The sequence below is a fragment of the Mustela nigripes genome, chromosome 3 (genome assembly GCF_022355385.1).
Source record: "Mustela nigripes isolate SB6536 chromosome 3, MUSNIG.SB6536, whole genome shotgun sequence".
In the NCBI taxonomy this organism is placed as follows: domain Eukaryota; kingdom Metazoa; phylum Chordata; class Mammalia; order Carnivora; family Mustelidae; genus Mustela; species Mustela nigripes.
Window position 1 is genome coordinate 80,741,847 of NC_081559.1, and position 26,409 is coordinate 80,768,255.

Consider the following 26,409-nt stretch of genomic DNA (forward strand, 5'->3'; position numbering starts at 1 on the left):
AAAGAAAGAAAGAAAGAAAGAAAGAAAGAAAGAAAGAAAGAAAGAAAGAAAGAGGAAGGGAGGAACGGGAAAGGGAGGGGAGGGGAGGAGAGGGGAGAGGTGGGGAGGGGAGGGAAGGAGGAAGAAAGAAAGAAATGAATGTAGGTAACTTAGCCTCTCCCGAAAGAAAAAGGATCTTTGCAGTTCAAAATCTCCTTTACATAACTAACAGAATTGGCTGGGTGCTGCTGAAGCCCTTTCCACATGTCAATTAATTCCCCCAGCAACCCTATGAGGTAGCACTATTACCACCCCATTTGAGTAAACTGAAGTCCAGCAAATAAGGAGAGGACCTGGTTCAAACCAAGACAGTCTGGCCACTGAATCCACCTTTGTAAATGCTCGGTGTTACTCTGTTCTTCCAAAGACTGATTCAAAGTGTATCAACTTAAACTGATAAAATGAGGTAAAAGTATCACGGTAGCACTAACCAATCATCATTGTTCCCTTCATTCTGGTTCTCTCCTTTTCAATTAAAATTCAGAGCAATAAAATCTTTTACTACGGTTGAACTGTCCAGCTCACTAAGAATGTGGATATATATCTTAATTTATACGTGCTATTTGCTTGCCATCTTACTGCTTTCCCATAGAATCTGTTCCTCATGTTCTACTCTTTTGAAAATACCATCATTCTATTGCCCACACAAGGGGTCACATTAGATTGTCACTTTATTTTAAACTGGCAGAAAAAAACTCCAGTTGGACATTTTGTTTACAAATTTTAATATGAATATTCAATGATATTTTTAAAAATCATGGCAAAATAATTTTATAATTATTAGTTAATTAATAGTATATTTAATTTTATAGATTAATGTGATTAATTTATAATTATAAAATTATTTTCAAAATAAATAGATCAAGAGTAAATAGATTACAAAACAAAATCAATAGAGAAAATCAATATGAATGGATCAGATATTAATTAATATTTAGGACAGCAGGATAGAAAGTATATAAATGAATACAGAAGATAGAACACTCTAAGGAGCTCAGAAATATGCACAAATATTGACACGATATAAATAATTTTTCAAAATTATAGAACAGGAAAATATTAACTGAATACTATTCTGATTACTTAATTAAAAACTGGAAAGATTAAGCAAAACCAATGTACAATACACTGCAATTAACTCCAGATAGACTGATGCATTCATTATTTTTTTAAAATAGACAAACTATTAGGAAATAAGAGTGGAATTCTTATCACCCGGTAGCAGCTTGCTGATGCCAGCCTGGCCAATTTCACGCTCACTCCCCATCTTCTGTTTACATTTGGTTCCCCAGGCAAATGTGCATTCGAGAAGGGAATGAGCTGCTTGTTCCCTTAACAAGTGCAACTGCCAGGCACTGTACTAGGCACTTGTTTAAAAAATATGATGAGGAAACAGACCAATGTTAAAGATATTTTTCATTTGCCAGGGGACAGAGAGAAACATAATCTCATCTTCAGTGAATGCAGTGGTGCTATGTTTTACACACAGCTGAGGAAGGACTCTCCCCTGCTTCCGCAGCCCCCAGCCCCTCACAGTCTGCAGCCCTGCCCAGGGTGTGAGGGATGGTGAGAAAAGCCATCTGGTTTTCTTTTGATACAACCTAACATTAAATATCAACTAGCTGTCAACTAAGTTCTTTGTAATGTGAAATTCAGTGTCAGCACCAATACTTTCCATGCACCAAACAATCCAAGGGGCATGCTTTTATCAAAGCCTCTGTGAACCACCGTATTTCTTCCAATTACCAATCAAAAGAGCTCCCTCTGCACGGTACTTGCACTAAGCAGTACATGTTATTTCATGTCCCCTGAAATTAAACAAACCCAGCCTTCATTGAATAGCACGTGTGTACTACTATATGTAAGTAATGTACAGAGATAATGGCTAGATGCCTGGATTTGAAACCTTGCTCCAATACTTTTTTGTTATGCAAACTTGAGCCAGTTACTTAACCATTCTGTGCCTCAGTTTTCTCATCTGCAAAAGAGGATCATAATACTTCCCATCTCAAAGTTTATTATGAGAATGATGTGAGGTAACAGAGTGAAGCACTAAGAACAGTGTCTGTCACATAGAAAATACTGTGTAATATTTCCCAATATTTTTACTACTATCATTTTGTTCAAAAAATAGTTTTAGAGTCAATATAGTTTTCTAAGTCAGGGTAACTATGATGTAAATGTGTTCTAAGTGAAAGTGAATATGGTGCCATGAATTCAGGTCCAACACACAGCTCCCTTTCCTTAAATCAGAAAAAATATAACAATATCTAGAACTACTGGAAATCCACACATTTTGACCCCAACAGCCGGCCCATGACTAGCCAGGCAGGGGTAAATCAGGAGGGCACAGGGCTAGGGTATCTCCTGCCACTGCCATTTTCATGTTGCAGAGGCTCCTGCAGACCTGGGTGACTTCCTGCCATCCTTAGGCAATGAAGCAAATGGATGGCTAATGCCCATCCACACTCTGTCCATGTCACCCAAAACCTATCCTGGAAGGCCTGTGCTCCATCTCCATTACCTTTATATATCCACATACTATTTACATAACGGATTTACAAAATCCGTTAGATTTTACTTATGAAGATGTCGAGAGAGCACAGGTCATGAGCACAGCATCTTATATCCCTCTGAAGCCACATGTCTCCGTAAATGTTTCCTCACACATGTGTTTAATGGACAATTTCTGAATTCTTAAAGTAGCTAAAACTATAAGACTCCAACACATTTTACTCATGAAATTGTTTCTTCTTTAGAAAAAAGGAAATATGAAAAAAAAAGAAAAGAAAAAAGGAAATATGTATTTCCTAGGCTTATATATAGTTAGAAGAAGGACTGAAAGGGTAGACACCAAAGTGGTTTAGGATTTCTGATAATTTCTTTTTAAGATTATTTATTTATTTATTTATTTGACAGATCACAAGTAGGCAGAGAGGCAGGCAGAGCGGGGGTGGGGGGGCGGAAGCGGGCTTCCTGCCAAGCAGAGAGCCCAATGGGGGGCTTGATCCCAGAACCCTGAGATCATGACCTGAGCTGAAGGCAGAGGCTTAACCCACTGAGCCACCCAGGCGTCCAGGATTCCTGATAATTTTAAAGTTCCTCTTTTTGCTTCACTTGTAGGCTCAAAAATAACCCAGCCCCTTGTCCAGAACTTCTCCAGCACTCCTCCAGAACTCTTGCACAATTAGCAGCCATTCCCAATACCCTTCTCTCCCTAACACCTGCAACCACTGATCTACTTCCTGTCTCTATGGATTTGTCTATTGGGAATATTTTGTGTCAACAGAACCATACAACATATTGCCTCCTGTGTCTGGCTTCTTTCAGTTGGTATAACATTTTTAAGAGTCATCCATGGGGTAGCATGGATGGGTACAGCTTTCCTTTTTGCAGCTGAGTAACACTTCATGATACGGATATAACACATTTCTTTATTCATTCATTGGCTGATGAACATTTGGGTGGCTTCCACTTTTTGACTACTGGGATTAATGCTGCTGGAACATTCATGTTCAACTTTTGTGTGAACATAGGTCTTCAGTTTTCTTGGGTATATACCTAAGAGTGGGATTGCTGGGCTTCAGGGTAACTCTGAGTTTAACTTTTTGAGGAACTGCCAAAGTTTTCCACTGTAGCTGCACCACAGTACATTCTCATTGGTAAAATACCAGTGTTCCAATTTCTCCACATCCTTACCAATCCTTATTTTGATTAATTTTTTGAATTATACCTGAGTGAGCATGAAGTGGTATCTCATTATGATTTTGTTTTGCATTTCCCAAGTGATATGATGCTGAACATCTTTTCATGTATTTACTGGCCATTTGTAGATCTTCTTGGGAGTGACATCAATTCAAACTCTTTGCTCATTTTTTAATGGGTTACTGTCTTTTTATTGTTGAGTTATAAGAGTTCTTTCTATATTATGGATTCTGGATACTTTTCAGATAAATGATTTGCAAATATCTTCTCCCTTTCTCTGTGTTGACTTTTCACTTTGTTGATGGTGCCCTTCAACATAAAAAAATTTTAATTTTGATGCAGCCCACACATTGCTTTTTATAAATCTAGATTTTGTTTCCCTTGTACAAGTCAGGCCCAACATAGCACTAAATAAATAAATAAATAAATAAAATTCTGCAAACAATGCACTGTAAAAGAGTTTGTTTACTTTATAGTAGCCAGGGCTATATTTCCCACCTCTCTTTCCCATAAGAAAAACAGAATGGGCAAAACTATTTATTAATATCACCACCAATTGCTTACATTCTTATAATAAATCATGAAAAACTACTCACTCTATTAGTATATTCTAGGAACTAAAATATGAAAGATGAGTACATGCATTCACAATTAGTCTAACCATTACTGAAATACAGGCTCTCCTGACAGGGATGTATTTTTCCTGTACAGATTCTCAGCAGGCAATGGAGCTTTAATCCCTAAGCCTCCCAGATATGATGCTGGACATGCTTGGATAATATGAAGGGTCTTTTCTAAGACTTTGACACTTTTCTCTGGAGTCCACTGTGCCTTTGGACTGTCCTAGACATTTAGAAAAGATGTTGCGTTTCCATTTTATGTGCCGCTATTTGAATACGCACTGAGGATCCCATCCCTGACTACAGTTCTCTTTATGAAGAAGTACACTCTCATTTTCACAGCTCTGTGACCTTTCATTTGTTATTTATGAGCTTTTGCAAATCTAATACCACTCTGACAGATTTAATTTGTGCTCTAAATTACCTTTGCATGAGTTACTCAACTGCCGGTTTTATTCCAAAGGATTACTTGCTACATTCTGAAACAGAAAAAAAAAAAAATTAGTTTGAGATCTATTTGACTTCTTCCACTTGGGAGAAAGTTGAAAAGAGTTGTATTCTGATTTTTTACTCCATGGTAACACTTGGCATAGAGGAGGATTTCTAATACTGGTCAGGGAGGCAAAGTGATCAACCCATAACCCAGGTCAGGTTTTACAAATCCACACCCCAATTGCTATTTCATATAGAGTGCATAAAATAAGATACTCCCAACTCCTTAAACTGGTCACTAAGACAATTAAGCACTTCTGGAGGCCACAATGACTGAGGTTACCAGTTACAAAATGACCACACCTCAGTACTAAATCAATATACAATGATGAAGTAGAGAATTAACACAAATCTAAGTATTTTCCAATGCTATTCATTTTGAAGTTTGAAGTGCCTAATATGGGAACAAAATGAAATTCTGAAGCCTGAAATCACAAGAAATCTTGACTTAATTTTAAATATGTATAATCTAGGCTTAGTGGCACCTTAATAACTTGAGAAAGTTAATCTAGCTCCCAAAGGTACAAATTAAAGACATGTCTTCACAAAACTAAGACTACTTACACACATCATTCCGATTATAGTAACTTCTCACAATGTGAGAATTGCTTATAACATGGTGGTGGTTTATAAACATGTCTGCAAATTCGTTAACATGTCTCCATTGAGAGGTAGGGTCTCACTGGGTCTCCCCAGCTGAGCAGAGTATGGTGTAAATAACACCTGTGGCTTTTAAAGCTCGGTTATAGGAGGTACTTCAACTTATACCCAGTGTTTTGGAACACTCAGCCATGTAAGCAATCTGAGTACTTTGAGTGAGGAAGCCCAAGTAGTGGACACAGAGCTCCCCAGACTTCATGAAGAGACAGTGCTGTGCTGCTAGCCCCCGGCTCCTCCCGCCCCACTGCCTGCTCCCTTCCAGCTTCAGCCCACGGTCTGGTTACAACTGCATGGAGACTCCAAGTGAGATCTGCCTAACCAAGCCCTTCCCAATTCTGGACCCACATAAACAATGAGAGATCAATAAAATCATAACTACTTCATGCTACTACATTTTGTGGTGATCTGTTATGTAGCAATAGACATCCGGAATATGAGGGACTGGTGCAGGAGAGCTCACTAGGAATTATAACACCACTCATGAAGATGATGCCATTTTTCACATTGGTTGCAAGGTACAGAAATCCAAATCAAACAGACTGTAACCAAAATAGGGGTAAGGGGAAAAGGGAAAGAATTTTACTGCCTCATCTGACAGTCCAGCTTGGACTGGACTTTAAATCCTCTTTTCAGGAACTTCTAGCCCTCAACTCTACTCCTCTCATTTGCCTTTATTTTCATTCAGGTCTTCCCACACTGTGGCCACCAGCAGCTTCAGAAGCATTCCCAGACTGTTTCCCAACAGTTTCAGCGGGGGGAAAAAAAAGGTGTTCCATCCTTGGACCACAACTGGCCAAATGCTTGGAATGCGCTGGAATGTGGCATTCCAACTGGCCAGAGCTGGGTCATTAGCATGTCTCTTGGACAAACACATAGTGTCAAGTTCATGTAAATCACATGGTTTGAGAATAGGGGATGTATTGGTTTCCCAAAGGAAAATCTAGGTACTACTGTCATGTGAAGGAGAACTGAATGCTGGCCCAGCAAAATCACACAGAAGTCCCTACAATTAACAATACTAACTTCTAGAAACCTCATTAAACTGAAAGTGCAAAATGAAGCTAATGATGCCAAAATGAGTATTTCTGCAAATGCCAGAAGGTGGGGAAAGTTCCTGTTGACAGGATTCCCTTCTCTAAAACTAGAATGCCATGCCATTACAACTTTACAGATCAAAACATAAGGCACCTCCAATAAACATTTTTGCCCAAGTTAGTCTGAGGTGGCTTCCTGCCCCTTGCAACCAGGAGTTCTGTCCAGTTCAAGAGTCTTCTAAAAGGGGCCAGTCACCAGCGTAAATTTCTCTTTGTAACACATATATGCTTTTGACATTAATACTTCTTTTTTTTAAAAAGATTTTATTTATTTATTTTACAGAGAGAGATCACAAGTAGGCAGAGAGGCAGGCAGAGAGAGAGAGAGGAGGAAGCAGGCTCCTGCTGAGCAGAGAGCCCGATGCGGGACTCGATCCCAGGGCCCTGAGATCATGACCTGAGCCGAAGGCAGCGGCTTAACCCACTGAGCCACCCAGGTGCCCCGACATTAATACTTCTTTAAGGCTTATCAAAAAAAGGTTAGAGCTAGCTTTTAAAAATATTAATAATAGGGGCAGTTGGTTAAGCATCTGACTCTTGATCTCAGCACAGGTCTTGAGATCAGGGTCATGAGTCCAAGCCCTGTGCTGGGCTCCATGGTGGGTGTGGAACCTACTTGAAAAAAAAAAAAAAAAAGGTTTTAAAAGATATCAGTAATGGAGAACTACTCAGAGATTACCTCTTTTAGACTTCTTAGACACTGATGTTGCATTTCCATAAGTTATAGGGAGTTACATGATCATATTCCAATATGAATTGAGGATCTACTTGCATAAAAATCAATGCTTTAAAAAAATGTGTATTTCTTTTTCTGGAACCCCTTGACAAGGCTAGAGTTAAAGGGAAAAGCTGCCTTTGTACCTTTCCCAATCTGATTTAAAGGTCAATTGCATCAAAAAGGCTTCAATTCCTGAAGGATTAATGATGTCTGGCCAAGTATGCCCAGCAGTATATTCCCATTTCTAAAAGATGTTATATTAACTCTCTTCTGCTTGTTGGCTACTTGCTTGTTTGCTTCCTCAATCAATTTGAAGTTTCTAGAGAACTGATGAGAAGGCTTTCTGAAGTACAAAGACCCACAAGGGGATGGAGTCAAAGAACTCAGGCTGGAATGGAACACTAGGTACATTCCAGTTCCAGCCTGCCATTTTTATTTACCTGGAAGGGAGTGGTGGCTTGGAGAAATTTTTGCTTCAGTGTCTTTTATTAAATGATTCCATAGGATTAAGAAGGTCGTATTTTCATTTTATTTTTTCTAGGAATTATCATCCTAGAGACCTTCCAAAAGAACTGGAAGTTCAAAATGTTTGAACATATTATTATTAATTCCCATTTCCAACTTATTAACAATCACTCCACCTAATCTTGATTCTCACCCAGGACTGAGAAGAACCAATTCACATTAAATATTATTTCTTATTTTGCATGGAGTAGGGTTTTGCTCATGGTTTCAAGAATCCTAACCAAGTTTTTGTCCAAAGGCCTCAAGTTGTTTCCAGTTAGCCATTTATAACTCAAGTTCAAGAAAACTGTAGTTACTAGTTTTATAGGTATGGAGATCCCATTCCAAATTTCTTACAGGGTTGGAAAGCCAGCCTGTACTCTCTCTTCGTGAGAGAAAAAATGAAAAATTAAGATCAAATAGCTAACATCAAAACAGTGGCTTAGTTAAAAATTCTACGGCTATCATTTTTCAAATCACTGGGTTCCTTATTAGCTAAGTACTAAATCTTAACTGATATTTCTCATGTAATGAAGAATATGTTTCCCAAAACAAATCTGTCCATGCACTCACCTCCAAATTTCTGATCAACCAATACCTTGAGCTACACACATCAGAGTGCAAAGACCATTACAGTTTCATTTTGATGAAAGAGTACAGGAGTCTGTGAAAACTCCTGGTCTAAACTATAACTTGACTACTTCTTCACCCTGGGTTGTGAAGGCAGAGGAATGTTTCAGATGACCTCCTGACTCAGTATCACTGGGGTGTGAATTCTTCCTTTGTAGTGCACCATCTTCATTTACAAGCCCCCATAAATAATGGTTATTAAAGAAGTCTATTATTGTAGCAAAACAGAATATAATAAGATTTCATGTAGTAGTATTCATCCAGGCAGAAAAAGATGTAGGAGTTATTAATAAAAGAACATTTTCCTTGATAATAGAAACTTTTTATTCTTGCATTTAAATTAACTGCGTTCTTAGAGACAAAATACTGAGTAGCTTCTTGTGGATGAGGAAATGTAGATATCTCAGAAGACTCCACTCCCTGACTGCTGATACTGAAAGAGCCAACAGGAGATTGGTCTATTCCTCGCCCTTCTTCATTACTGAGTTTTCCTGTCTCTGTTGGCCGGTTGTCCTCCTTGTCGTTGTGTCTTACTAGCTCATTGATTCATTCATCATCCTCTACAGGGCAGGTATAGATAGTGTTATCTGTTATGCATGCTGTCATTAAGAGTGCCAGCTGGAAGCTCAAATTATTGAACCCTATAACTAAAATCATTGATGTAATTCTTAAAAATCCTTTTTAGGTTGCTAAGTACATGGGAGGAAAGGCCGATTTGCCTTGTATGCAAGGGAGAGATGACACATCATTGAGTCATTTAGTCAAGAGTGATCTCAGGGCGATGCTGACCTCCTGCCCTTACAATTAAGGCCACACACTTGTGAGATGCCAGGTAGAAGAGGCAGATAGCACAGTGACTGCACCAGCCCTACACAGGCCCTCAAGGAGGTCACCAGATGTTTCCAAAAAAACCCAACCTGAGGGCCACAGTTCTTGCTGTCAACCAGGGCAGCTTATCTGGAAGAAGGAAGAAAAGAAGAAGTGGAGACAGGGAGGACCCATCACATTTCATAGAGGCCCAATTAACATCTAGGTACCTATGACTTAGCAAATAATTACACCAGTCATAAGACAGGGATACGAGGGATTAGGGGAAACAAGAGAAGTTTAAATTCCAAAGTATCACAGCCAGAGCTGGAGGTACTATGTAGTGAAAGGTAAGCTTCAGGGTCCCCGACTGTAGGGGCCCCTCCCAAGGCCCTGTTCCTCACTTTAGGATTATTAATTCCTTCAGGATTTCCTTAAAGAGCTCCTCCCTAAAAACCTGGATCAGCCATCCCTAGCCACAGTAATGCAAAAACAATTTTTGTTATGAGTAATAATATTCTTGCCTTTTCTCCAAAAGGCATTAGGTTAATAAACAGAAATACATGCTGTTATTCTACTTTCATGGAAAGGAAGAAAAAAAAGTAGATAAGAAGCACATTAACAAAGGCCAACATCCAAACTGGGGAAGCGGAATTATAGCTGGAGAAAACAATCCACCAACCAAATAACTCTGTCCCTCGGGACCCCCTCCAGCACCACCTGTGAGCAAATCTCGCAGGACCCTTGAATGGAGAAGGAAGGTAGGGCGCCCCTAAGACAAAGGAGAAATGAAGGCCGAGAGAAAACACCAACCTTCAGATAACACCCGTTTTTTGTTTGGTTAGTTTTTTAAAACTATTTTAAGAAGAGCCAAAGAAGCCACTTTATCTTATCACTGGACTGGAGAGGAGACCACTATAAAGGAAGCAACAAGATCACACCCAGCAGTCCCGGCAGCGCTGGTCAGGCCCCAGCTCATCGAGGAGAAAGGGCATTAAGTACCGGCTCCAGGGCCAGGCAATCCCAGACCCTTTTCCTTACCTCCTAGGATTACTGCGAGAGCAAACAGATCATGCCTGGAAAGACTGAGGAGCGCAGGTTCTGGAGCCAGTCCAGGCTCTCATTCTGACTCTGTCATTGAGAGTTGCATAACCTTGGGCCCATTTCTTAATCCCAGCACCTCAGTTTCCTCATCTGCAAAATAGGGGCCATCATACCGCCTATGCCATAGGGCCTTTAGGAGGACTAAAGGAGTTAATACACCTAAGGCACTTTGAACCATACCTAGCACATGCCTGCTAGCTGAGATAACTCTCAAAACAAGCCCCGAGGGTCCTAACAAGGCAACGGGTTAGTCAGTTGGGGGCAAGATGCTGGCTCAGAACCTTCTGCTCCCCAGTCCAGGAAGGAATCTTTTATGGAATCCTGTGTTCTACTGGGAGAAATCAAAAGTCCAGGTTGCTTGCCAGATTTTCTAGCTGATCCCAACACAGAGCAGCAGCCTCAGGTGGGGATAATAATACAGGACAAGTGAATTAAGTGAGCCAGATCTGGAAGGCCCAAGATAGGGATTTCCCAAATTTGAAAAACGCTTTCTCCTTTAAAGAGAAAAAAGTCTCATGGACAGCATCTCATTTATCCCTACTCTCAAATAATTAATACTAATTATAATAATTATAATGCTTCTTATATACACACAGAAAACTAAACGAAGCTCCCTTGTTTAAAACCCACATAATAGCTTTAAAGCTAAACAAAATTACCAAATATAAATAAAATTACATTCCAATTAAATATACTAATGAAATAAAATGAAAAATAACAGTAATGACTAGCACTTATTGAGCACTTAATATAGGGCTGAACAGTATGAAATCACTACTGTTTGATCATTTTTGACCTACAGAAATGGCAGTCTTGTGTGGTTCAACCCACCATGTGCAAAGCACACTCTAAGTCCTTTCTTGAAACACCACCCCCCCCCCGCCCCGCACAGCACTGTGAAGTAGGCACTATGATTACCCCATTTTACAGATGAGAAAACTGGGGCATGAACCAATGAAAAAAGCACACATTTTTAATCTTCTACATAACTGGCAGGTGCCCAGGAGCGAGCAGACGCCACTTGGGGAAGCCTAGACCTACAAGGCATATAGCACCTGGGGATGGGGTGATGGAGGAAGAGCCAAACCCAGGAAAGGTTTGGGTCAGCCAGAGAGCACTGGAAGGACACCAAGATGGGGATGCTGAATTGCAGGTACCACCCATAGAAGACCACCTTGCCCTTTGGTGTGTGTTCTGGGTGGGGCAGAAGAAGGGCCTTGCTGAGTGGGACTCCGAGGAAGAGAGGTCCTGGCCCCCCTGGGGAGCAAGAGTCCGGGTGCAAACCTCGAGAGAGGAGAAACAGGGGGAAGGTAGGTGGACAGAGGGTGAGGAAGAGAGAAGGAAGGAGTCAAAGAAGGGCCAAGATTGTCAAATTTGCCATACATTAGTATCAGTTGGGATCCTAAGATCCGACTGACGATGGCTCTCACGCATTACAGGGCCAATGGTATGGGGTGTGACCTCAGTAGTGAGGCTCAAAATATCACTCCTGGTGATTCTCATTTGCAGCAGTATTTGGAAAGCTTTATCCTACCTTTTCAAGTGCTAGTGGAAGGAAACAGCTCTGAGGTGCATTCCATTCTTCTAAGGCATAGGCAAACTGGGCTGAAAGTTCCCCAGAGAATTCAATTAAGGAACTAGTAAGAAGCTCCAAATAATCAATGTTATGTATTCCACTAGGTCTCCTCTCTATCTTTCCTGGGCTCCTCAGAGTACCCGGGAAAGGAAATGAGTGGACTGTGATCTATAAAATGACCACAACTTCCAAGCTGGCTTCTCCAGTACTCTGGCTCCAAACCTGATAGTCTTCTCTTGGCCACTTTGGTAATGACTTCCCCAAAATGGTTTTCATCTTCTTGATGAAGTGATTGTCCCATGTTGCTCTTGAAAGGCTCAAGGGTAAAGTGCACTCTACCTTTCCGACCTGCACACTTAATTTTACAACAAAAGAGAAAATGTCTTGAGGCCTCTCCGGGGACAAATAAATGCTTACAACTATTACTCTTCAGGTAGCCAGAAAGAAGGATACATTTTTGAGAAAGGAAACAGACCAACATTTTCAGAGGCAGCATGGAGTGTTGGGAGGGGAATGGCTTTTGCAGACTACAGACTTGAGCTTGAACTCTCGGTATGCTACAAAGAGCCATGTGAACTAGAACACTACACTCCCCGTGGCTCGGTCTCTTTGTCTGCTCTGACACACAAGGATGCCTTCAATTCATCGGGACCCTCACACCGCCATTTCCACTGTGACTACAGTTGTGAAGCCGAGCCTTGATCAAGAAGGGACCCTCTCCGTCCCGTTAGAGCTGGCAAATTTTCCATCTTAACTGACTGTCTAGTCACTCATTCTGATGTTACTCATAGAAGGAAAGCTGGGCTGAGAATAAAGCAAAAAGAAAAGAATCGCTGGGAATAAACAGGAAAGGTAGTAATACATTCATCCTGATTTCACTTTGTAAAGTTACAGTAACATAGTTCCAATATCAAAACCATATAACTTATGCAGTTGCATTGGCTCCTGCCAGGTCTTTTTCATAGAAGTTACAAAACAAAAATGAAAATGAAAACATGCATATATAATAGAAAATAATCCTACAAGAGACAAAGGAACTGAACCAAAGATCCTAAAAGGACTGGGATTTGATACAGGACAACTGGTTGCTCGGTTTCCTGTTTTCATGTTTGTAAGGATCTGGAGTTTCTGGCCAGCCTGTGTGTGCACAAAAGTCCTGTCAATAGTGATGAAAATGCTGCAATGATTCTATGTATACAGCAAACATAAGGGTCTAAACCCACACTGTCAGTTAGGTCTTTCGGCAATGACGGGATGTTCTACATTGGCACTGTCCAGTCTGGGGGCCACTAGCCACATGTGGCTATTGAGCAAAGGACATAGGTGACTGAGGAACTGAATTCAGTTTTACCTAACTATTTAAACTAAATAGACACATGAACATTGGCTACAGTTCTGGATAGTGGAGTTCTACATTAATGATCAGTGAACAGTCCAACTTATGACCCCAGGACCAATTAGGGCTAGGGAGACGTAGCATAATTATTACCCAGCTAAATACCAACACATCAGTGTTAATTAAATCAAGCCAGAAAACATCATGCAACTGCTTCTGTGGAAGGTACTCAGTCTGCTCATCATTGCTGGGGGGAAAGGAGATAAAAAGGAAACTAACTACACTGAGGCATCATTTTTCAGAAGTTCCACAAACAATCACTCTGCCCCTACCTTTATTTTGTTTTTAGTGGATGCCTGAAAATGTTAGCTTATTATATGTGACAAGGATCATCCTACATGCTTTGATTTTTTAAAAGATTTATTTATTTGAGAGAGAGAGAGCATGAGCCATGGAGAGGGGCAGAAGGAGAAGCACACTACTCTCTGAGCAATGAACCTGACGTGGAGCTGGAGCCCAGGACCCTGGGATCAGGACCTGAGCCAAAGGCAGATGCTTAACTGACGGAGCCACCCAGGCGCCCATCCTATATGCTTCATATTTGATCCTGTCAATTATTTTATGAGGTCAGTATGACTTTTTGTTGTTGTTCTCTCATCAGCACTATGTACTTTACAAAACAAAACAACAGAGAGGCCAAAGTCCAAATTCTTCTAATCTTGCTTGCCACATTCTCACTAAACATGCATTCAACATTAGATTGCAGCAGGATATATACACTTTGCTTAGTTAACACTGGTTTAAAGCTTTGGGTTATGAATATCATGAAGCAGACAAGAAGTCTCTACTCTCCATTCCCGTGCTATTTCTTTCACTGCACAGAAGTGTTTTGCCCATCTTTATTATTTTTTTATTACTATTTTTTAATCCCAGTTTGGGACAGAAGGGATAAGTCAACTGCTCCAAGATCCCCTGGGTAGAAAGCACAGGGGTGGACATTTGAATTCAGTCATCTGGATTCATACATCATGTTTCAAACACTCATCTGTAATTTAGAAGTTAGAGCGACTAGAAGAAATGCCTTTGAAAGGAAGCAGCCTTGCTCAATGTATCCCAGACATCCTAAGACTGTGACATTTTAGGGGAAGTGGTCATTTCAACTTTGAGAAGTATATAGGAAGTGTGGGAACACTGGACACTGAAGGAAGAGGGTGAAGAGACAGATGCAAACAGGGAGACCAGGGGCTTTACAGGACTCACTTTGCCAACCATTCTCCCTCAGACCTTCTCTGGATCTACTGATTTCTTTTCAAGTCATTAAAGTCAATGGCAAGACTGCAGATAGAGGTGTAAAACATAGTGCAAGTCTTGAAAGAATTAGAGGAAAAAACTGCTTCTATTGTATGTTGAGAGTCTCCAACTCCGTTTGCTTGAACTATAAAATCTTAACCTTGTAAATCAAATGTAGGTAATTGTAATGGGCTATCCCCCACTTTTAATCCCCATTATTACTCATTCCATAGGGTTCCAGATTTCTGTATTCTAAATAATGCCATGGGTAGCATCCTTGCTACTCTAGCACGTGCTCTATTCCCCATTATTTTCTTAGAATAAACTCAGACACAGGAAAAAAAGAAAATGAAAAGACCTTGTCTTCCTCTGCGTAGCCCAGAAAGAATGTGGGGTTTTCCTTTCCCTAGAATTGTGTCATAAAGTTATGATGTAAGTATTTCCTGGGATCCTTTGTTTTTCTCTGCTCTCACTCAAGAGGGAAAGAAAAGAATCTCTCTTGGTCCTTCCCTCCTGCAGGACTGATTAAGCCAAAAATATCAAGTCCAGATAAAATAAGGAAACATTTGAGTTTCCCATGAAAATACAACCCATCTCTTTTTACCATGTGAGACTCGTGAACAAGATATCTTTTCTAACCTTAATTTACACTGCAAATTCAACATCTCCCACTAATAATGCACGCTCTAAATATGGCCAAAGAAAGAGTCATAAACTCCAAATTAATTACTGGTTTATTTGGAAGAATTCATTAATTTAATATATACTTACTGTGTCTAATATTTATTGGGTATTCTACATTCTGGGATTATAGAGTAAAGAAAACAGATGAAAACAAAATTTGATGTTCTGGCTCAATATATTTCTGATTTATTCCATCTTAGTATTTTTGGAAAAAGAAACTGATTCAAGAAAAATTAATACTGAGGTTCAATTTAAGATCCAGCTCATTAAAGGTAGCTCATTAACACTGTCGCCTCAGCACAGTTCAAGTTTCTTTCAGTAATAGAGTGCTTGGGAACTCTCTACTCCAAAAGGAAACAACAAAAATGTAACACATGAACTTTTTTTGTTTTTGTTACTCACCAGGTCCTGAAACCCCAGAATTGTTCCGGATATTTTTCTTTTCTGATATGTAATATCTTCCCAGGTTTTTTGATCCTACTTACAAAATACTTTTCACATCGGTCCCATCTTCTTCATCATGCCTATGGCCAGAGCTTCAGTTCAGGTCCTTAATTTTTGGTTGGAATGTTGCCATTGCTTCTAAACTGGTCTGCCTGCCTCCGGTCTCTTTTCATTCCAATACTTCTGTCTTACAATTTTCCAAAACAGAGATCTGAGCCTATAGTTCTACAGTTGGAAACCTTGAATGGTTCTCACTGCTTGCAGGATATAGTTGAATTTTTTTTTTTTTTTATCAGTACATATGAGGAAATACAGTATTCTAGTGGGAAAATGAGAAAATAAGCCCCAAGATTTTGCATTAAGGCCATCTGTACAAGAAAAGTGCACCCCTTCTGAAAAACAGCCCCTGGCATATTGCTGAGACCTGCTAGAGGCAGAATGCTTGCGTCTGCTAGCAAGTGATCATGCATTCAGAACTGCCTGTTATAAACTGGGTTCTATTTGATCTAATCATTCATAAAGGCATTTGTATCTACCAGAACCTCAGCCAGCACCATCACCTGAGGCCTTAAGAAATGCCTGATGCACACGCATGGAATCCTGCACAACCCAGCATCTAACCAGAACCCACTTGCCAGAAAAGGGGTGTGGCACGGAGCCCAAGACTATGGAGCTGGTCCCACCAAATGCTGAAGGTAGGGCTGAAGCACCAGCTCAGAGGCAATACTTTGAAAGGATGGGGTGCCAGCCTCAGGAGGCAGCGTATACATCAGGTCAGGGTCCTCCATATGATGCTGTGTTCTGATTAGGAAGAATACATGAGTCCAAAGACCAAGGGGTAAAAGCACAAGCGAGCAGTCTCTCTGACCTTTGCCCCCTGCAACTCTGAGCTCTGAGATCTTCAAAGTCCTCATTTACCAAATGGCACAATTTTATCAAAGGACATGGCAAGACCTCACCAAACCACAAGTTTCAGCTCACACCTGGGCACCTGGGACTCTTTGTGTCCAGAGACCAACAGAATGCCATACTGGCAGGGATAACTGGTACCACATAGGAGGAGGAGGCAAGGCTACTTTTACACTATGAAGGCAGAGAGGAATGCAGGAAACCTACGTGATTCCTAGAGGTGCTTCCTGGCACTCCCTTACCCCAGTGTGGCTGTGAAAATACACATGCAGCAGTCCCAGTCTGAAAAAGGGAAGATTATCAAGGTTCCAAACCCCCACGAATGAAGATTTGGGTTACACCACTAGGAAAACCATGAAGACCGAAGACCTACCAAAGAGATAATCAAGGATGTGAGAAACTCAGAATGGATATTGCAGGAGGGAGAGGGTAAGCACCCATTGCAATCCCCAAATCAATTGCAGCGAGGATGGGGTATCACTTGTCCAACCAACCTTCATCTTCTGAGTTTCCTCTCAGGAAAAGCAGCATACAGGAACCAGAGGGGTGCTCCTCCTTGAACTTACATGGAGAAGGAGGTCTGTGGGGCATGAAAAGCAGACTGTAGCAGCATGAGAATAAACCTCATAATCTCTGACTGTAGGGAGCACAATGAACCTACAGCCCTAGCTGCACTCCCAAATCTATCACCACGTTCATACTGAGGCCACACTTCCAGAAGGTTCCTCCTAGCCAATGAGCATGGCAGGGATCCTAAAGCTGGCTCCTTTTCTGGGAATACAGGAGACTCCTCCATTAAGTGACTTTGGCTGGAGGGTGCCCCATCTTCCTCACTGAACTTTCTGGGAATGGACTACAGGCTAAGGTCCTCCGTCTTTCCCTCTCTCCCTCCCTCCCAAGGGATGGGCCTTTCAACTGCTTCTGCCAACTCTCCCAGCCTCCCCAGTCCCTCTCTCTTCCCCTCACAGGTATGTAATAAATCTCTTACACATCTAATCCCATCTCTGCACCTGCTTCACTGTGTTCATGATCTGCCTCTACCATCTCTCTAGGCTCACCCCCTCCTTGCTCCCAGCAAGCCCCCAGCCCGCTGTGCACTCCACAGACACCACTAATGAACATGCTGCTTTCTTCATCCAAACCTGGGAAAATCTATTCGACTCTCTTTGTCTAGACTGCCTTTCCCCGTTTTCTTTCTCTCAGGGGACTAAGGTTTGGCAGCCAGGATAAGGAACACTCCTTGGCCCTGTTTTCACTACTTCTGGTTTTGCATGACCAGTTCAAGGGGATCTGCCTGACTACAGAATATAGCTTCCTTCCTATCCTATACCAAGTTGGAGAGCCTCATATATTTATCCCATATGGGACGCGTCCCACAAAGTGTCTCTCCTGCTGGACAGTGATCGACTCCAGACTGCGTCCATTGGTAAGGAACAGTCACTACTCAGCTCCAGCCGAATGCTGACATGAGGCCTCATAAGGCAAGATGTGTTGCGTTTCTGAAAAACCTTTGAAATTCAGATTTTCATTGTGAGTGCTGTATTTTAAAAGTTATAAGTGATTCAAAATTTAAACAAAACCCAACAGGAGGTCACACACAGACTATCCACTGACTGCTATGGTTATTCCTGCCGGCTCCTGCCCACCACTCTTCAAACAAGAACGACTGCGACCATCACCCTTACGGATGGTCCCCGTAGGTCTGAATGCTGGAGGCTCAGCGCACAGTGATGTCTCCAAGAGCTGCAGTACTCTCTGAAGGAACTTCACCAGTACATTTTAGATTTTGTACTCTTAATTCCTGGAGTATTTCATAACTTCATGCTACCGCAGACTGTATTAGCCTCACCAAAGAGGCAACTAATTCATTGTCTTGCTCTACGAATATTTGAGGACTTAACATGGGTAAACCCTGTGCTATGCCTGGAGGTTCAGACCTGAATAATCGAGCCCTTCTCATTGAGAAAAATCACAATTAAGTAGAAGAGACAGAGATGTAGAGGATACAATGTTCTGTTGTTTGAGATTTTATTGATATATTTATTCTCTACTAAAGGCAAATATCTTGATCTTTCAAGGAATATTAGTATCTTTCAAACAAAAAATAAAAGAGAAAATATATAAAAAAATATATATTTAAATATATATTTAATATAATAATATAAATATATATTTTATTAATATATATTTTTAATATAATATTTTAAATATATATTTATATTATTATATTAAATATATATTTAAAATATTATTTTTTCAAATAAATTATATATATTTAAAGTTAAAAATAGGGGCACCTGGATGGCTCAGTGAGGTAAAGCCTCTGCCTTTGGCTCAGGTCAGGGTCCCAGGTTCCTGGGATCGAACCCCACATCTGGTTCTCTGCTCCGCAGGGAGCCTGCTTCCTTTCCTCTCTCTCTGCCTGCCTCTCTGCCTACTTGTGATCTCTGTCTGTCAAATAAATTTTTTAAAAAATTAAATTAAATTTAAAATAAATTACATATGTAATTAAACAAATTATATATTGAAAATATATGTTTAAAAATATATATAAGTAAAACTATACACACACACACACAAATATATGTATATATGTATACATGTATATAAGGTGTTTCAAGAAACATCTTAAACCATAACTTTGCTATTTGGAAGATTTTAATGGATGAGAAATCTTTTCATTTTAAAGTTTTATAAGCTAAATGAGGATTTAGAAAATATTAATAAATATCTGGTAGAAAATGCTTTAATAAAATCACTTCAAAACTGTTTCTCACTCTTACATTCTGAAATTTATTTTTCTGAATAGTGGCATAAAATATAAATTAATTTGGGGAAGAAGACAAAAAGTATAATACAATTTTCTTAACTGAATATCTACACTATCAAGTTTCCATTGCTTATTAAATCCTATTTCTAATGATGTAAATTTGTAAAGAAACATGAATACAACAGCTAGTTCCAGGGAGACTTGGCCATAGATTCTGAGATTGCTGAAGACCTATCTGCACATTGTAAAGATAAAACTAGCTACCCTTGGCCCTGTCCCTAACTTAAGCACATCTGCACTCAGCCAGTCCAAATTGTGTTCTCATCATGTGGTAAGATGTGGTGTATGGATGGAGCCCTAAATTAGAGTGAACCTGAAGATTGTTCCAAATACTTCTTTCCGTCTTTCCTTCAAGTCCCCAATCACACTGCAAATCAATTGCCTAGTACCAGTCCAGTGCTACAAAGCAGATATCTGAACTTCACTTTCCTAATAACCCTGGCCAGCACTTTGAAACTCACAAATTGAAGCTGCTCTGTGTCTCTGAGTACTGGGAGAATTTTAACAACTGGATTAAAAGGCCAATCAAATGGTAAACTCCCAGGGGAAATGCTCATGCCAGAGAATAGATTAACTGTTAGCTGATTTCAAGAACAAATGGAAAGTGCAAATCTCAGAGAAACGAGTGGGAAAGGAGAATAAAATAAGTGGGATAGAACAACTGAAAGAATTCGGGCCACAGAAACCATGGTTTGGTAAGTCTGTAACACAGTAGGAAGAGGAAATCCTTTTTTCCTCCTGATTCTTTTTTTTTTTTTTAAATCAGGTTTTATTTTTCTTTATACATGATAAAATTTGGGCAGGTTTATTCTCTTCATCTATTTTCCTGTATAATGTGATAAATGAGGGGGTAGGAAACGTACCGGGAACTTGCAAATTTGACCTCTTCCTTCCCTTAGTCCAGGCTTACCTGAGCAAGGAAAGGGGAAAGGCAAGGATGCTGGGTTCAGGATTACTGGGCACCAGAGGATATCTGGAGGACCTTGCTGGACAATCGCCTAAATATTCTCAGTTTGCCTTGTGTGAAGAGAAAACCAACTGTTTGATGATGCTTAATGATATGTTAAACTTTTATAAAGTCAGAGAGAAAGGAAAATGCAAGCCACGGGAGAGATCTTTGGAGATGAGTGTGACATTGTCAAAAACAATGAAACGCAAGGGAAATTAAGAATACCAGAAACCTAGCAAGATATTGTTACTATGTTTCATCTTAAAATTTAGTTCTGGGCTTCCTGGATCAAAGGGGAGCATGAGTTCATGCTTATGAAAGAAGTAAATTTCACTGGCATGTAATTCACAAATAGAAATTCTCCTGGAAGTATTTATTATCTACATTACCTACCTTTCATTTTCATTCCCACCACATGAGACAGTTTGGATCCTAATATGAAATGAATTTTTATCCACAATTTTTTAGATTAAAAAATGGAAAAAGTTGACAATATTTTGGCTCCTAATTATCACAGTGCTCACAATGCAGTCTTGAATATTTATTCCCTGTTAACTTTATAAAAAGAAAAGAGACACTGCTGGTTTAAGAGATCTCTCTGGACACTGTAGTGTGTTTATAGCATTTACAGACTACAGTCCCAATGCGACCAATCATCAACATTATCTGAAAAAGTAGACTATTGCAGAAAAAACTCAGGAAGTCTAAGGTAAAATCAGAAAATCTGTATTAAAACAACAACAGCACCAAATACAAATTCTGTGGGGTTTAAAGATTTTCAGGTTTGGGATTAGATCAAGAAAAACATGGATAGGGTCCCTGGGTGGCTTAATTGTTGAGTGTCTGCCTTCGGCTCAGGTCATGATCCCAGGGACCTGGGATGGAGCACCACATTGGGCTACCTGCTCAGTGAGAAGCCTGCTTCTTCCTCTCCCACTCCCCTTGCTTGTGTTCCCTCTCTTATTCTCTATCAAATAAATAAATAAAATCTTTAAAAAAAAAAAGCATGGATAAACATCATCCCTAAATAGCAGTTCCCAAAAAATGAAATAAAAATGGACTAATACATCTTTTTAAAATGTTTAACCTTACCAGACTTAAAGAAAAGTGAATCAAAACAATGATTCAAAACAATATAATTTGTTCATCTATAAAACTGGCAAAAATACTTTCATTTAATAATACCCTCTATTAATGGGTGTATGGGAAAAGGACAATCTCATTTGAGAAGTAAATTAGTTTATCTTTTTTTGGAAGGTAATTAAAAAGTATCTATCAATTTTTTTGTCCTCTTTAATCCAAAAATTCCGATTCCAACAACTTACCCAGCAGATATATTTCAAGTGTGCCAAGATAATATAGGGGAGAATGTTCATGAGAACCTAAATATCTAATAATAACATTCCTTTGTAATACCATACAAAGGAATATTGCGTGACTTTTAATAAAAATAGAAGATCTACATGCTATATTATGAAGAAAAAAAAGACGCACACAAGAATGTACACTGTGATCCTTTTTGTGTTTTCAGAAAAGGAAATGCATAAATACACACACACACACACACACACACACACACAGGAGCTCTACATGTAGTCTTTATTTATTTTCTGAAGATACCTAAAAAAATTATTGATAATTATCTTTGGGGAAAGGGACTCCACCGGAGAAGTGAGGGAAGTTTTAACTTCCATTTTATATGTTTCTATACTGTTTGTATTTTCTCACCACGTACAGAGAATCAAGGGCATGCATGGAGTTTTCTGCAAGATCTGTTTAATTCCATGCTGGCTTCCCTCACTCTCTAGCACATATCTTAGTCAAATACTTCTGTCAATCACTATGTGAGTGAGTCAATTTATTTCAGATTATATCCCACCCACGCTGCCAACCCACTTACTAGAAAAATGGATTTGAGAAGGCGTATAATAAAAGACTCATAGTAAGGCTATTAAATAAAAGAAGCAAATAAAATTCATGGGAAGGAAGAGGAAATAAAAAGCCCAAGCAAATGTATTGACTATGACTGAGCAGTCAGCATGGCTCCAAATTTCCTAAAGAAAAAGGCCAAAGTAGAAACACGATGGTTGATGTCATTCTTATTGCCTGGAAAAAGATTTCATGCCTGTTTGTCAAAGATTTTTTTTTACTTAGTGCTGAATTTTAAGAGCCATGATCCAAGGCACTTTGAAAACATCTGGATTTTATGGCCTTAGTTTCTCAAATTTGACCATGCATCAAAATCACCCAGAGGACTTGTGAAAACACAGATTTCGGGGTTTTACTCACAGGATTTCTGATTGAGTAAGTATGGGTGGAGCCTGGGACTTTTCATTTCTAACAGGTTTCTTAGGTGATGCTGATGCTGCTAACTCCAAGACTGTACTTTGGGCACAGAGATCTTTGACCAACCCTTCATTCATTAGCCCTTAATGGTTAATGACTTCATCAGTAGTTCTACTGAGGATCTGGAGATGCTCTTCACATAAGCATTCCAGTGGAAGTTTGAAATGTCACCCAGTTTCTTATGATCTAATCAGAAAACAAAGATGGAAATCAAGACAGCTATAGACATAAATGTATTGCACATGACTTGGGCCTTCTAAATACAAATTCATTCCACATCACATGCCCCTGATAGGGCTTAGACAGGAACTCATAATGCAAATTCATGACTGGCATTAGCAATAGCTTCATTTTATCCACACAGGAGACTGGTCTCCTGCCAACATCCAAAATATATTATCATTCAATTCCAAAATCAAGAATCAATGACCTTTAGACAATCTGCACTCTTTTTTTTTTCCCCTATTGACACAGGGAATAGAGGATTAACTGTACCAGGAATTAACATAGGACCTTTCTCCTTTCTCCTGGAGAGTTAAGAGTTCAAAATACTTTTCAGATAAACAACCTTATTTATCTTCCACTACCCTTGGGTTGGGGGGGGGGGGGGGGGAGTGCAGGTAGCAGTGGTGTGTAAGCTGTGCGTTCATTATAGCACTGGATTTCTATGTCTGAGGCCTCTGTCTCTGATCCCTACTTGGTTCATGGATCCCAAAGCACTCAGTGCCTTAGGAAATAATTGGTGCACTTACCAGCTGCACTCAGATAAAGATCACACACACACACACACACGCACACGCACACGCACACAGACATTTGCATGTACAATGATACTAACAACCAATATGTTTGACAAGATTAAAAACACCTAAAAATATATCCAACAGATTCTCTTATAAATGTATACATTATACCTCAACCAGGGAAAAATTTTTTTAAAAAAGAACACTTTTTAAAAAACTAAAAATGCTCTGAGATCCCCAAATTTCAGTAAGCTTGTTTTCAACAGTTCAGGTGTTTTAAATAAGCACCTAATGTGCACCAAGTACTGTTTCCAGGAACTGGGATTAAAAGTTGTACAGAAACCCTACTCTGACAATACTTACAAGATCCATCATAAAACAGATCATTCCAGATGACGGGGATAGTTTAGGTGTAATATTAGCTGTATAACTAAACAGTGCACAGAGAATGAATGGTCACTTTACCCCTCCTGGGGGGGGGGGTCCCAGGGGGCTTCCTGGGGCTGAAGATACAGACAGAGACCTGACAGGAGAGCAGGAGACAGGTGCAATGAAGACAGAGGGGAATGGCCAACGACCCTGGGCTAGGCTGAAGGTTACATACCCCAAATCCAATCACTCCTTCTTTGTTACAAACAGAAACTCAATTTTGTTCTGTGCGGCATCTGGCCGGACTGGAAATACACTTCCCAGAATTTCCTACAGCCACGGTGATCATGTGACACAGTCTGGGATAATGAGATGCAAATGACAGCCACAGTAGGGCTTGGAGGAAAGCTGATACCTCACCTGTGGTCTTCTAGCTGCCTGCAATACAGATGAGAAGCCCAGAGGTGTGAGTGTCATTTGGGGAATGAGTAGGAAGATGGAACAAAGTGGTCTCAGAGCTGTCACATCTGCCCTGGATTGCCAGCTTCCAGTCTTCTTATTAATGAGAAAAGACAGTGCCTGTTAGGTGTAGCCCCTGGACTGTTGATGCATCCAGATGGATGCAAACAGAACCCCATTTTATATACATAGGCAAGACTCTTGATGCATTACTATTTGTTTTGCTTGCAAATCTTAGAGCAAAACGCTAACATTCAAAAGCAACCTTCCTGAATCCTTCACTTTTACCAAAACATGAAATTAAGGATGTCCTGGCACTTTAAAAAAAGTGCTGTTATAATGAAGCAGCAAACACTATTAACAATTTTGTTAGCAGGGGTGCCTGGGTGGCTCAGTGGGTCAAAGCCTCTGCCTTCAGCTCGGATCATGATCCCAGGGTCCTCGGATGGAGCCCTGCATCGGGCTCCCTGCTCAGCTCCCTGCTCAGCTCTCTCTCTGCCTGCCTCTCTGCCTACTTGTGATCTCTGTCAAATAAATAAATAAAATCTTAAAAAAAAAAAAAAAAAAGAAAAGAAAAGAAAAATAAACTATCCTTCTAAAAACAAAAACAATTGTGTTAGCAGAAAGTTTAAATATGATATTAAATCCAGAGGTAATAAAACGGGATTTCAATGGCCAATAACATGTGCAGTTTCCTTTGAAAAAAATCACATGAAGACATAATCCCTGGGCTTAAATACAATTTGTTTAGACAAGATTTTTTTCCTTTTATCCTCCAGAAAAAGAACTATGAAATTTTTCTCCCTCCGTGTCCTCCTTCTTTCCTCTCCCTCTCTCTCTTTCACACACACACACACACACACACACACGCTGCCTTTTGTTGGTTTCTTACACACAATCACAATCACATAATTCATAGTCTCAAACACAGACTTCGCTTTCCTTTTGCTACAGAAACAGCAGCTGAAACCTATCATCAGCAGAAAACCTTGCAACATTATAAAGGCTGTTTCTTTGTTACGGGTGGGAGGGGAGGAATATATTAAGAGCCAGATACCCTCTGAGGGTGGAGTAAGCAGAGTAACCACAGCACTCCCCACACCGCACCCCACCCCCACCCCCAGCACAGATCACTCCACGTTCCTTTGGGTCTAAAGGCATCAGGTGGCTGTCCTGGGACTTCCCTATCAGCACCTCCAGGCCCTCTTCAGCTGAAGAAGATAAAGACTGGCCTGAAGGTGTGGGGTGCTGATGCTCCAGTCCTGGCTATTTCCCTAAGTCACTGTTCCCCATGGACAATCACGCGGGCTTCTCTACCTGGGCAGTAAGGGGGTTGACCTGTATCAGTTATTCTAAACCTCTAGGGGGTTTTGTTGACCAGTAAAATTCAACTTGAGAATAAAAAACTACATTGCAACAATGTTTTGCCAACGTTGCATTTTTCTTTATAAGACCATAACAAATAAAGCAACAATAAAAGTTAAAACAGACATAATGTTCCCAACCACACTTTACTGGGAAGATGGATCCTTTTTTTTTTTTTAAAGATTTTATTTATTTATTTGCCAAAGAGAGAGAGAAAGAGAGCCAGCACAGGTAGGCAGAGTGGCAGCAGAGGCAGAGGGAGAAGCAGGGCTCCCTGCTGAGCAAGGAGCCCGATGTGGGACTCGATCCCACACCGCTGGGATCATGACCTGAGCTGAAGGCAACCGCTTAACCAAATGAGCCACCCAGGCATCCCAGATGGATCCTTTTTTGGTGAAGGATTCCATTCTGCCCATTTTATAAGTGGCAGGCTATCTGCCCAGTCTCTTAGTATCTTCCAAATGATTTTTTACCTTTTATTTATATATTTTGCTCTGTATTTTGAAATGTTTTCCCCTTGATTGTCCAGACCAGTTTATCCCAACAGTCCCAATTCCAAAAGTTCTTGAATTTTGGGGGGACATAGATCCCTTCATCAGTCTAGTGAAAACCAACGGACCTATTCCCAAAGCAGTATTTTTATATTTTTTTAAAGATTTTATTTATTTATTTGGGAGAGAGAGAAAGAGAGGAGGGGAAGCAGAGGCAGAAGCCAACTTCCTGCTGAGCAGGGAGC

General features: G+C 40.2%; 1 protein-coding gene across 5 annotated transcripts in view; it reads right to left on the minus strand.

The window, feature by feature from the left end:
• Positions 1-26,409, minus strand: part of LYPD6 (LY6/PLAUR domain containing 6) — a 121,250-nt gene that overhangs the window by 27,445 nt on the left and 67,396 nt on the right. For 2 of the 5 annotated variants that reach the window (XM_059392813.1, XM_059392811.1), the window contains one exon: positions 4,789-4,843. The exons of 2 other annotated variants lie outside the window; for them this stretch is intronic. The gene's annotated coding sequence lies outside the window, so the exon portion shown is untranslated. Of the gene's footprint in view, positions 1-4,788; positions 4,844-17,106; positions 17,191-26,409 lie in introns of those variants that run through there. One more of the 5 variants, XM_059392814.1, reaches the window with a different exon arrangement.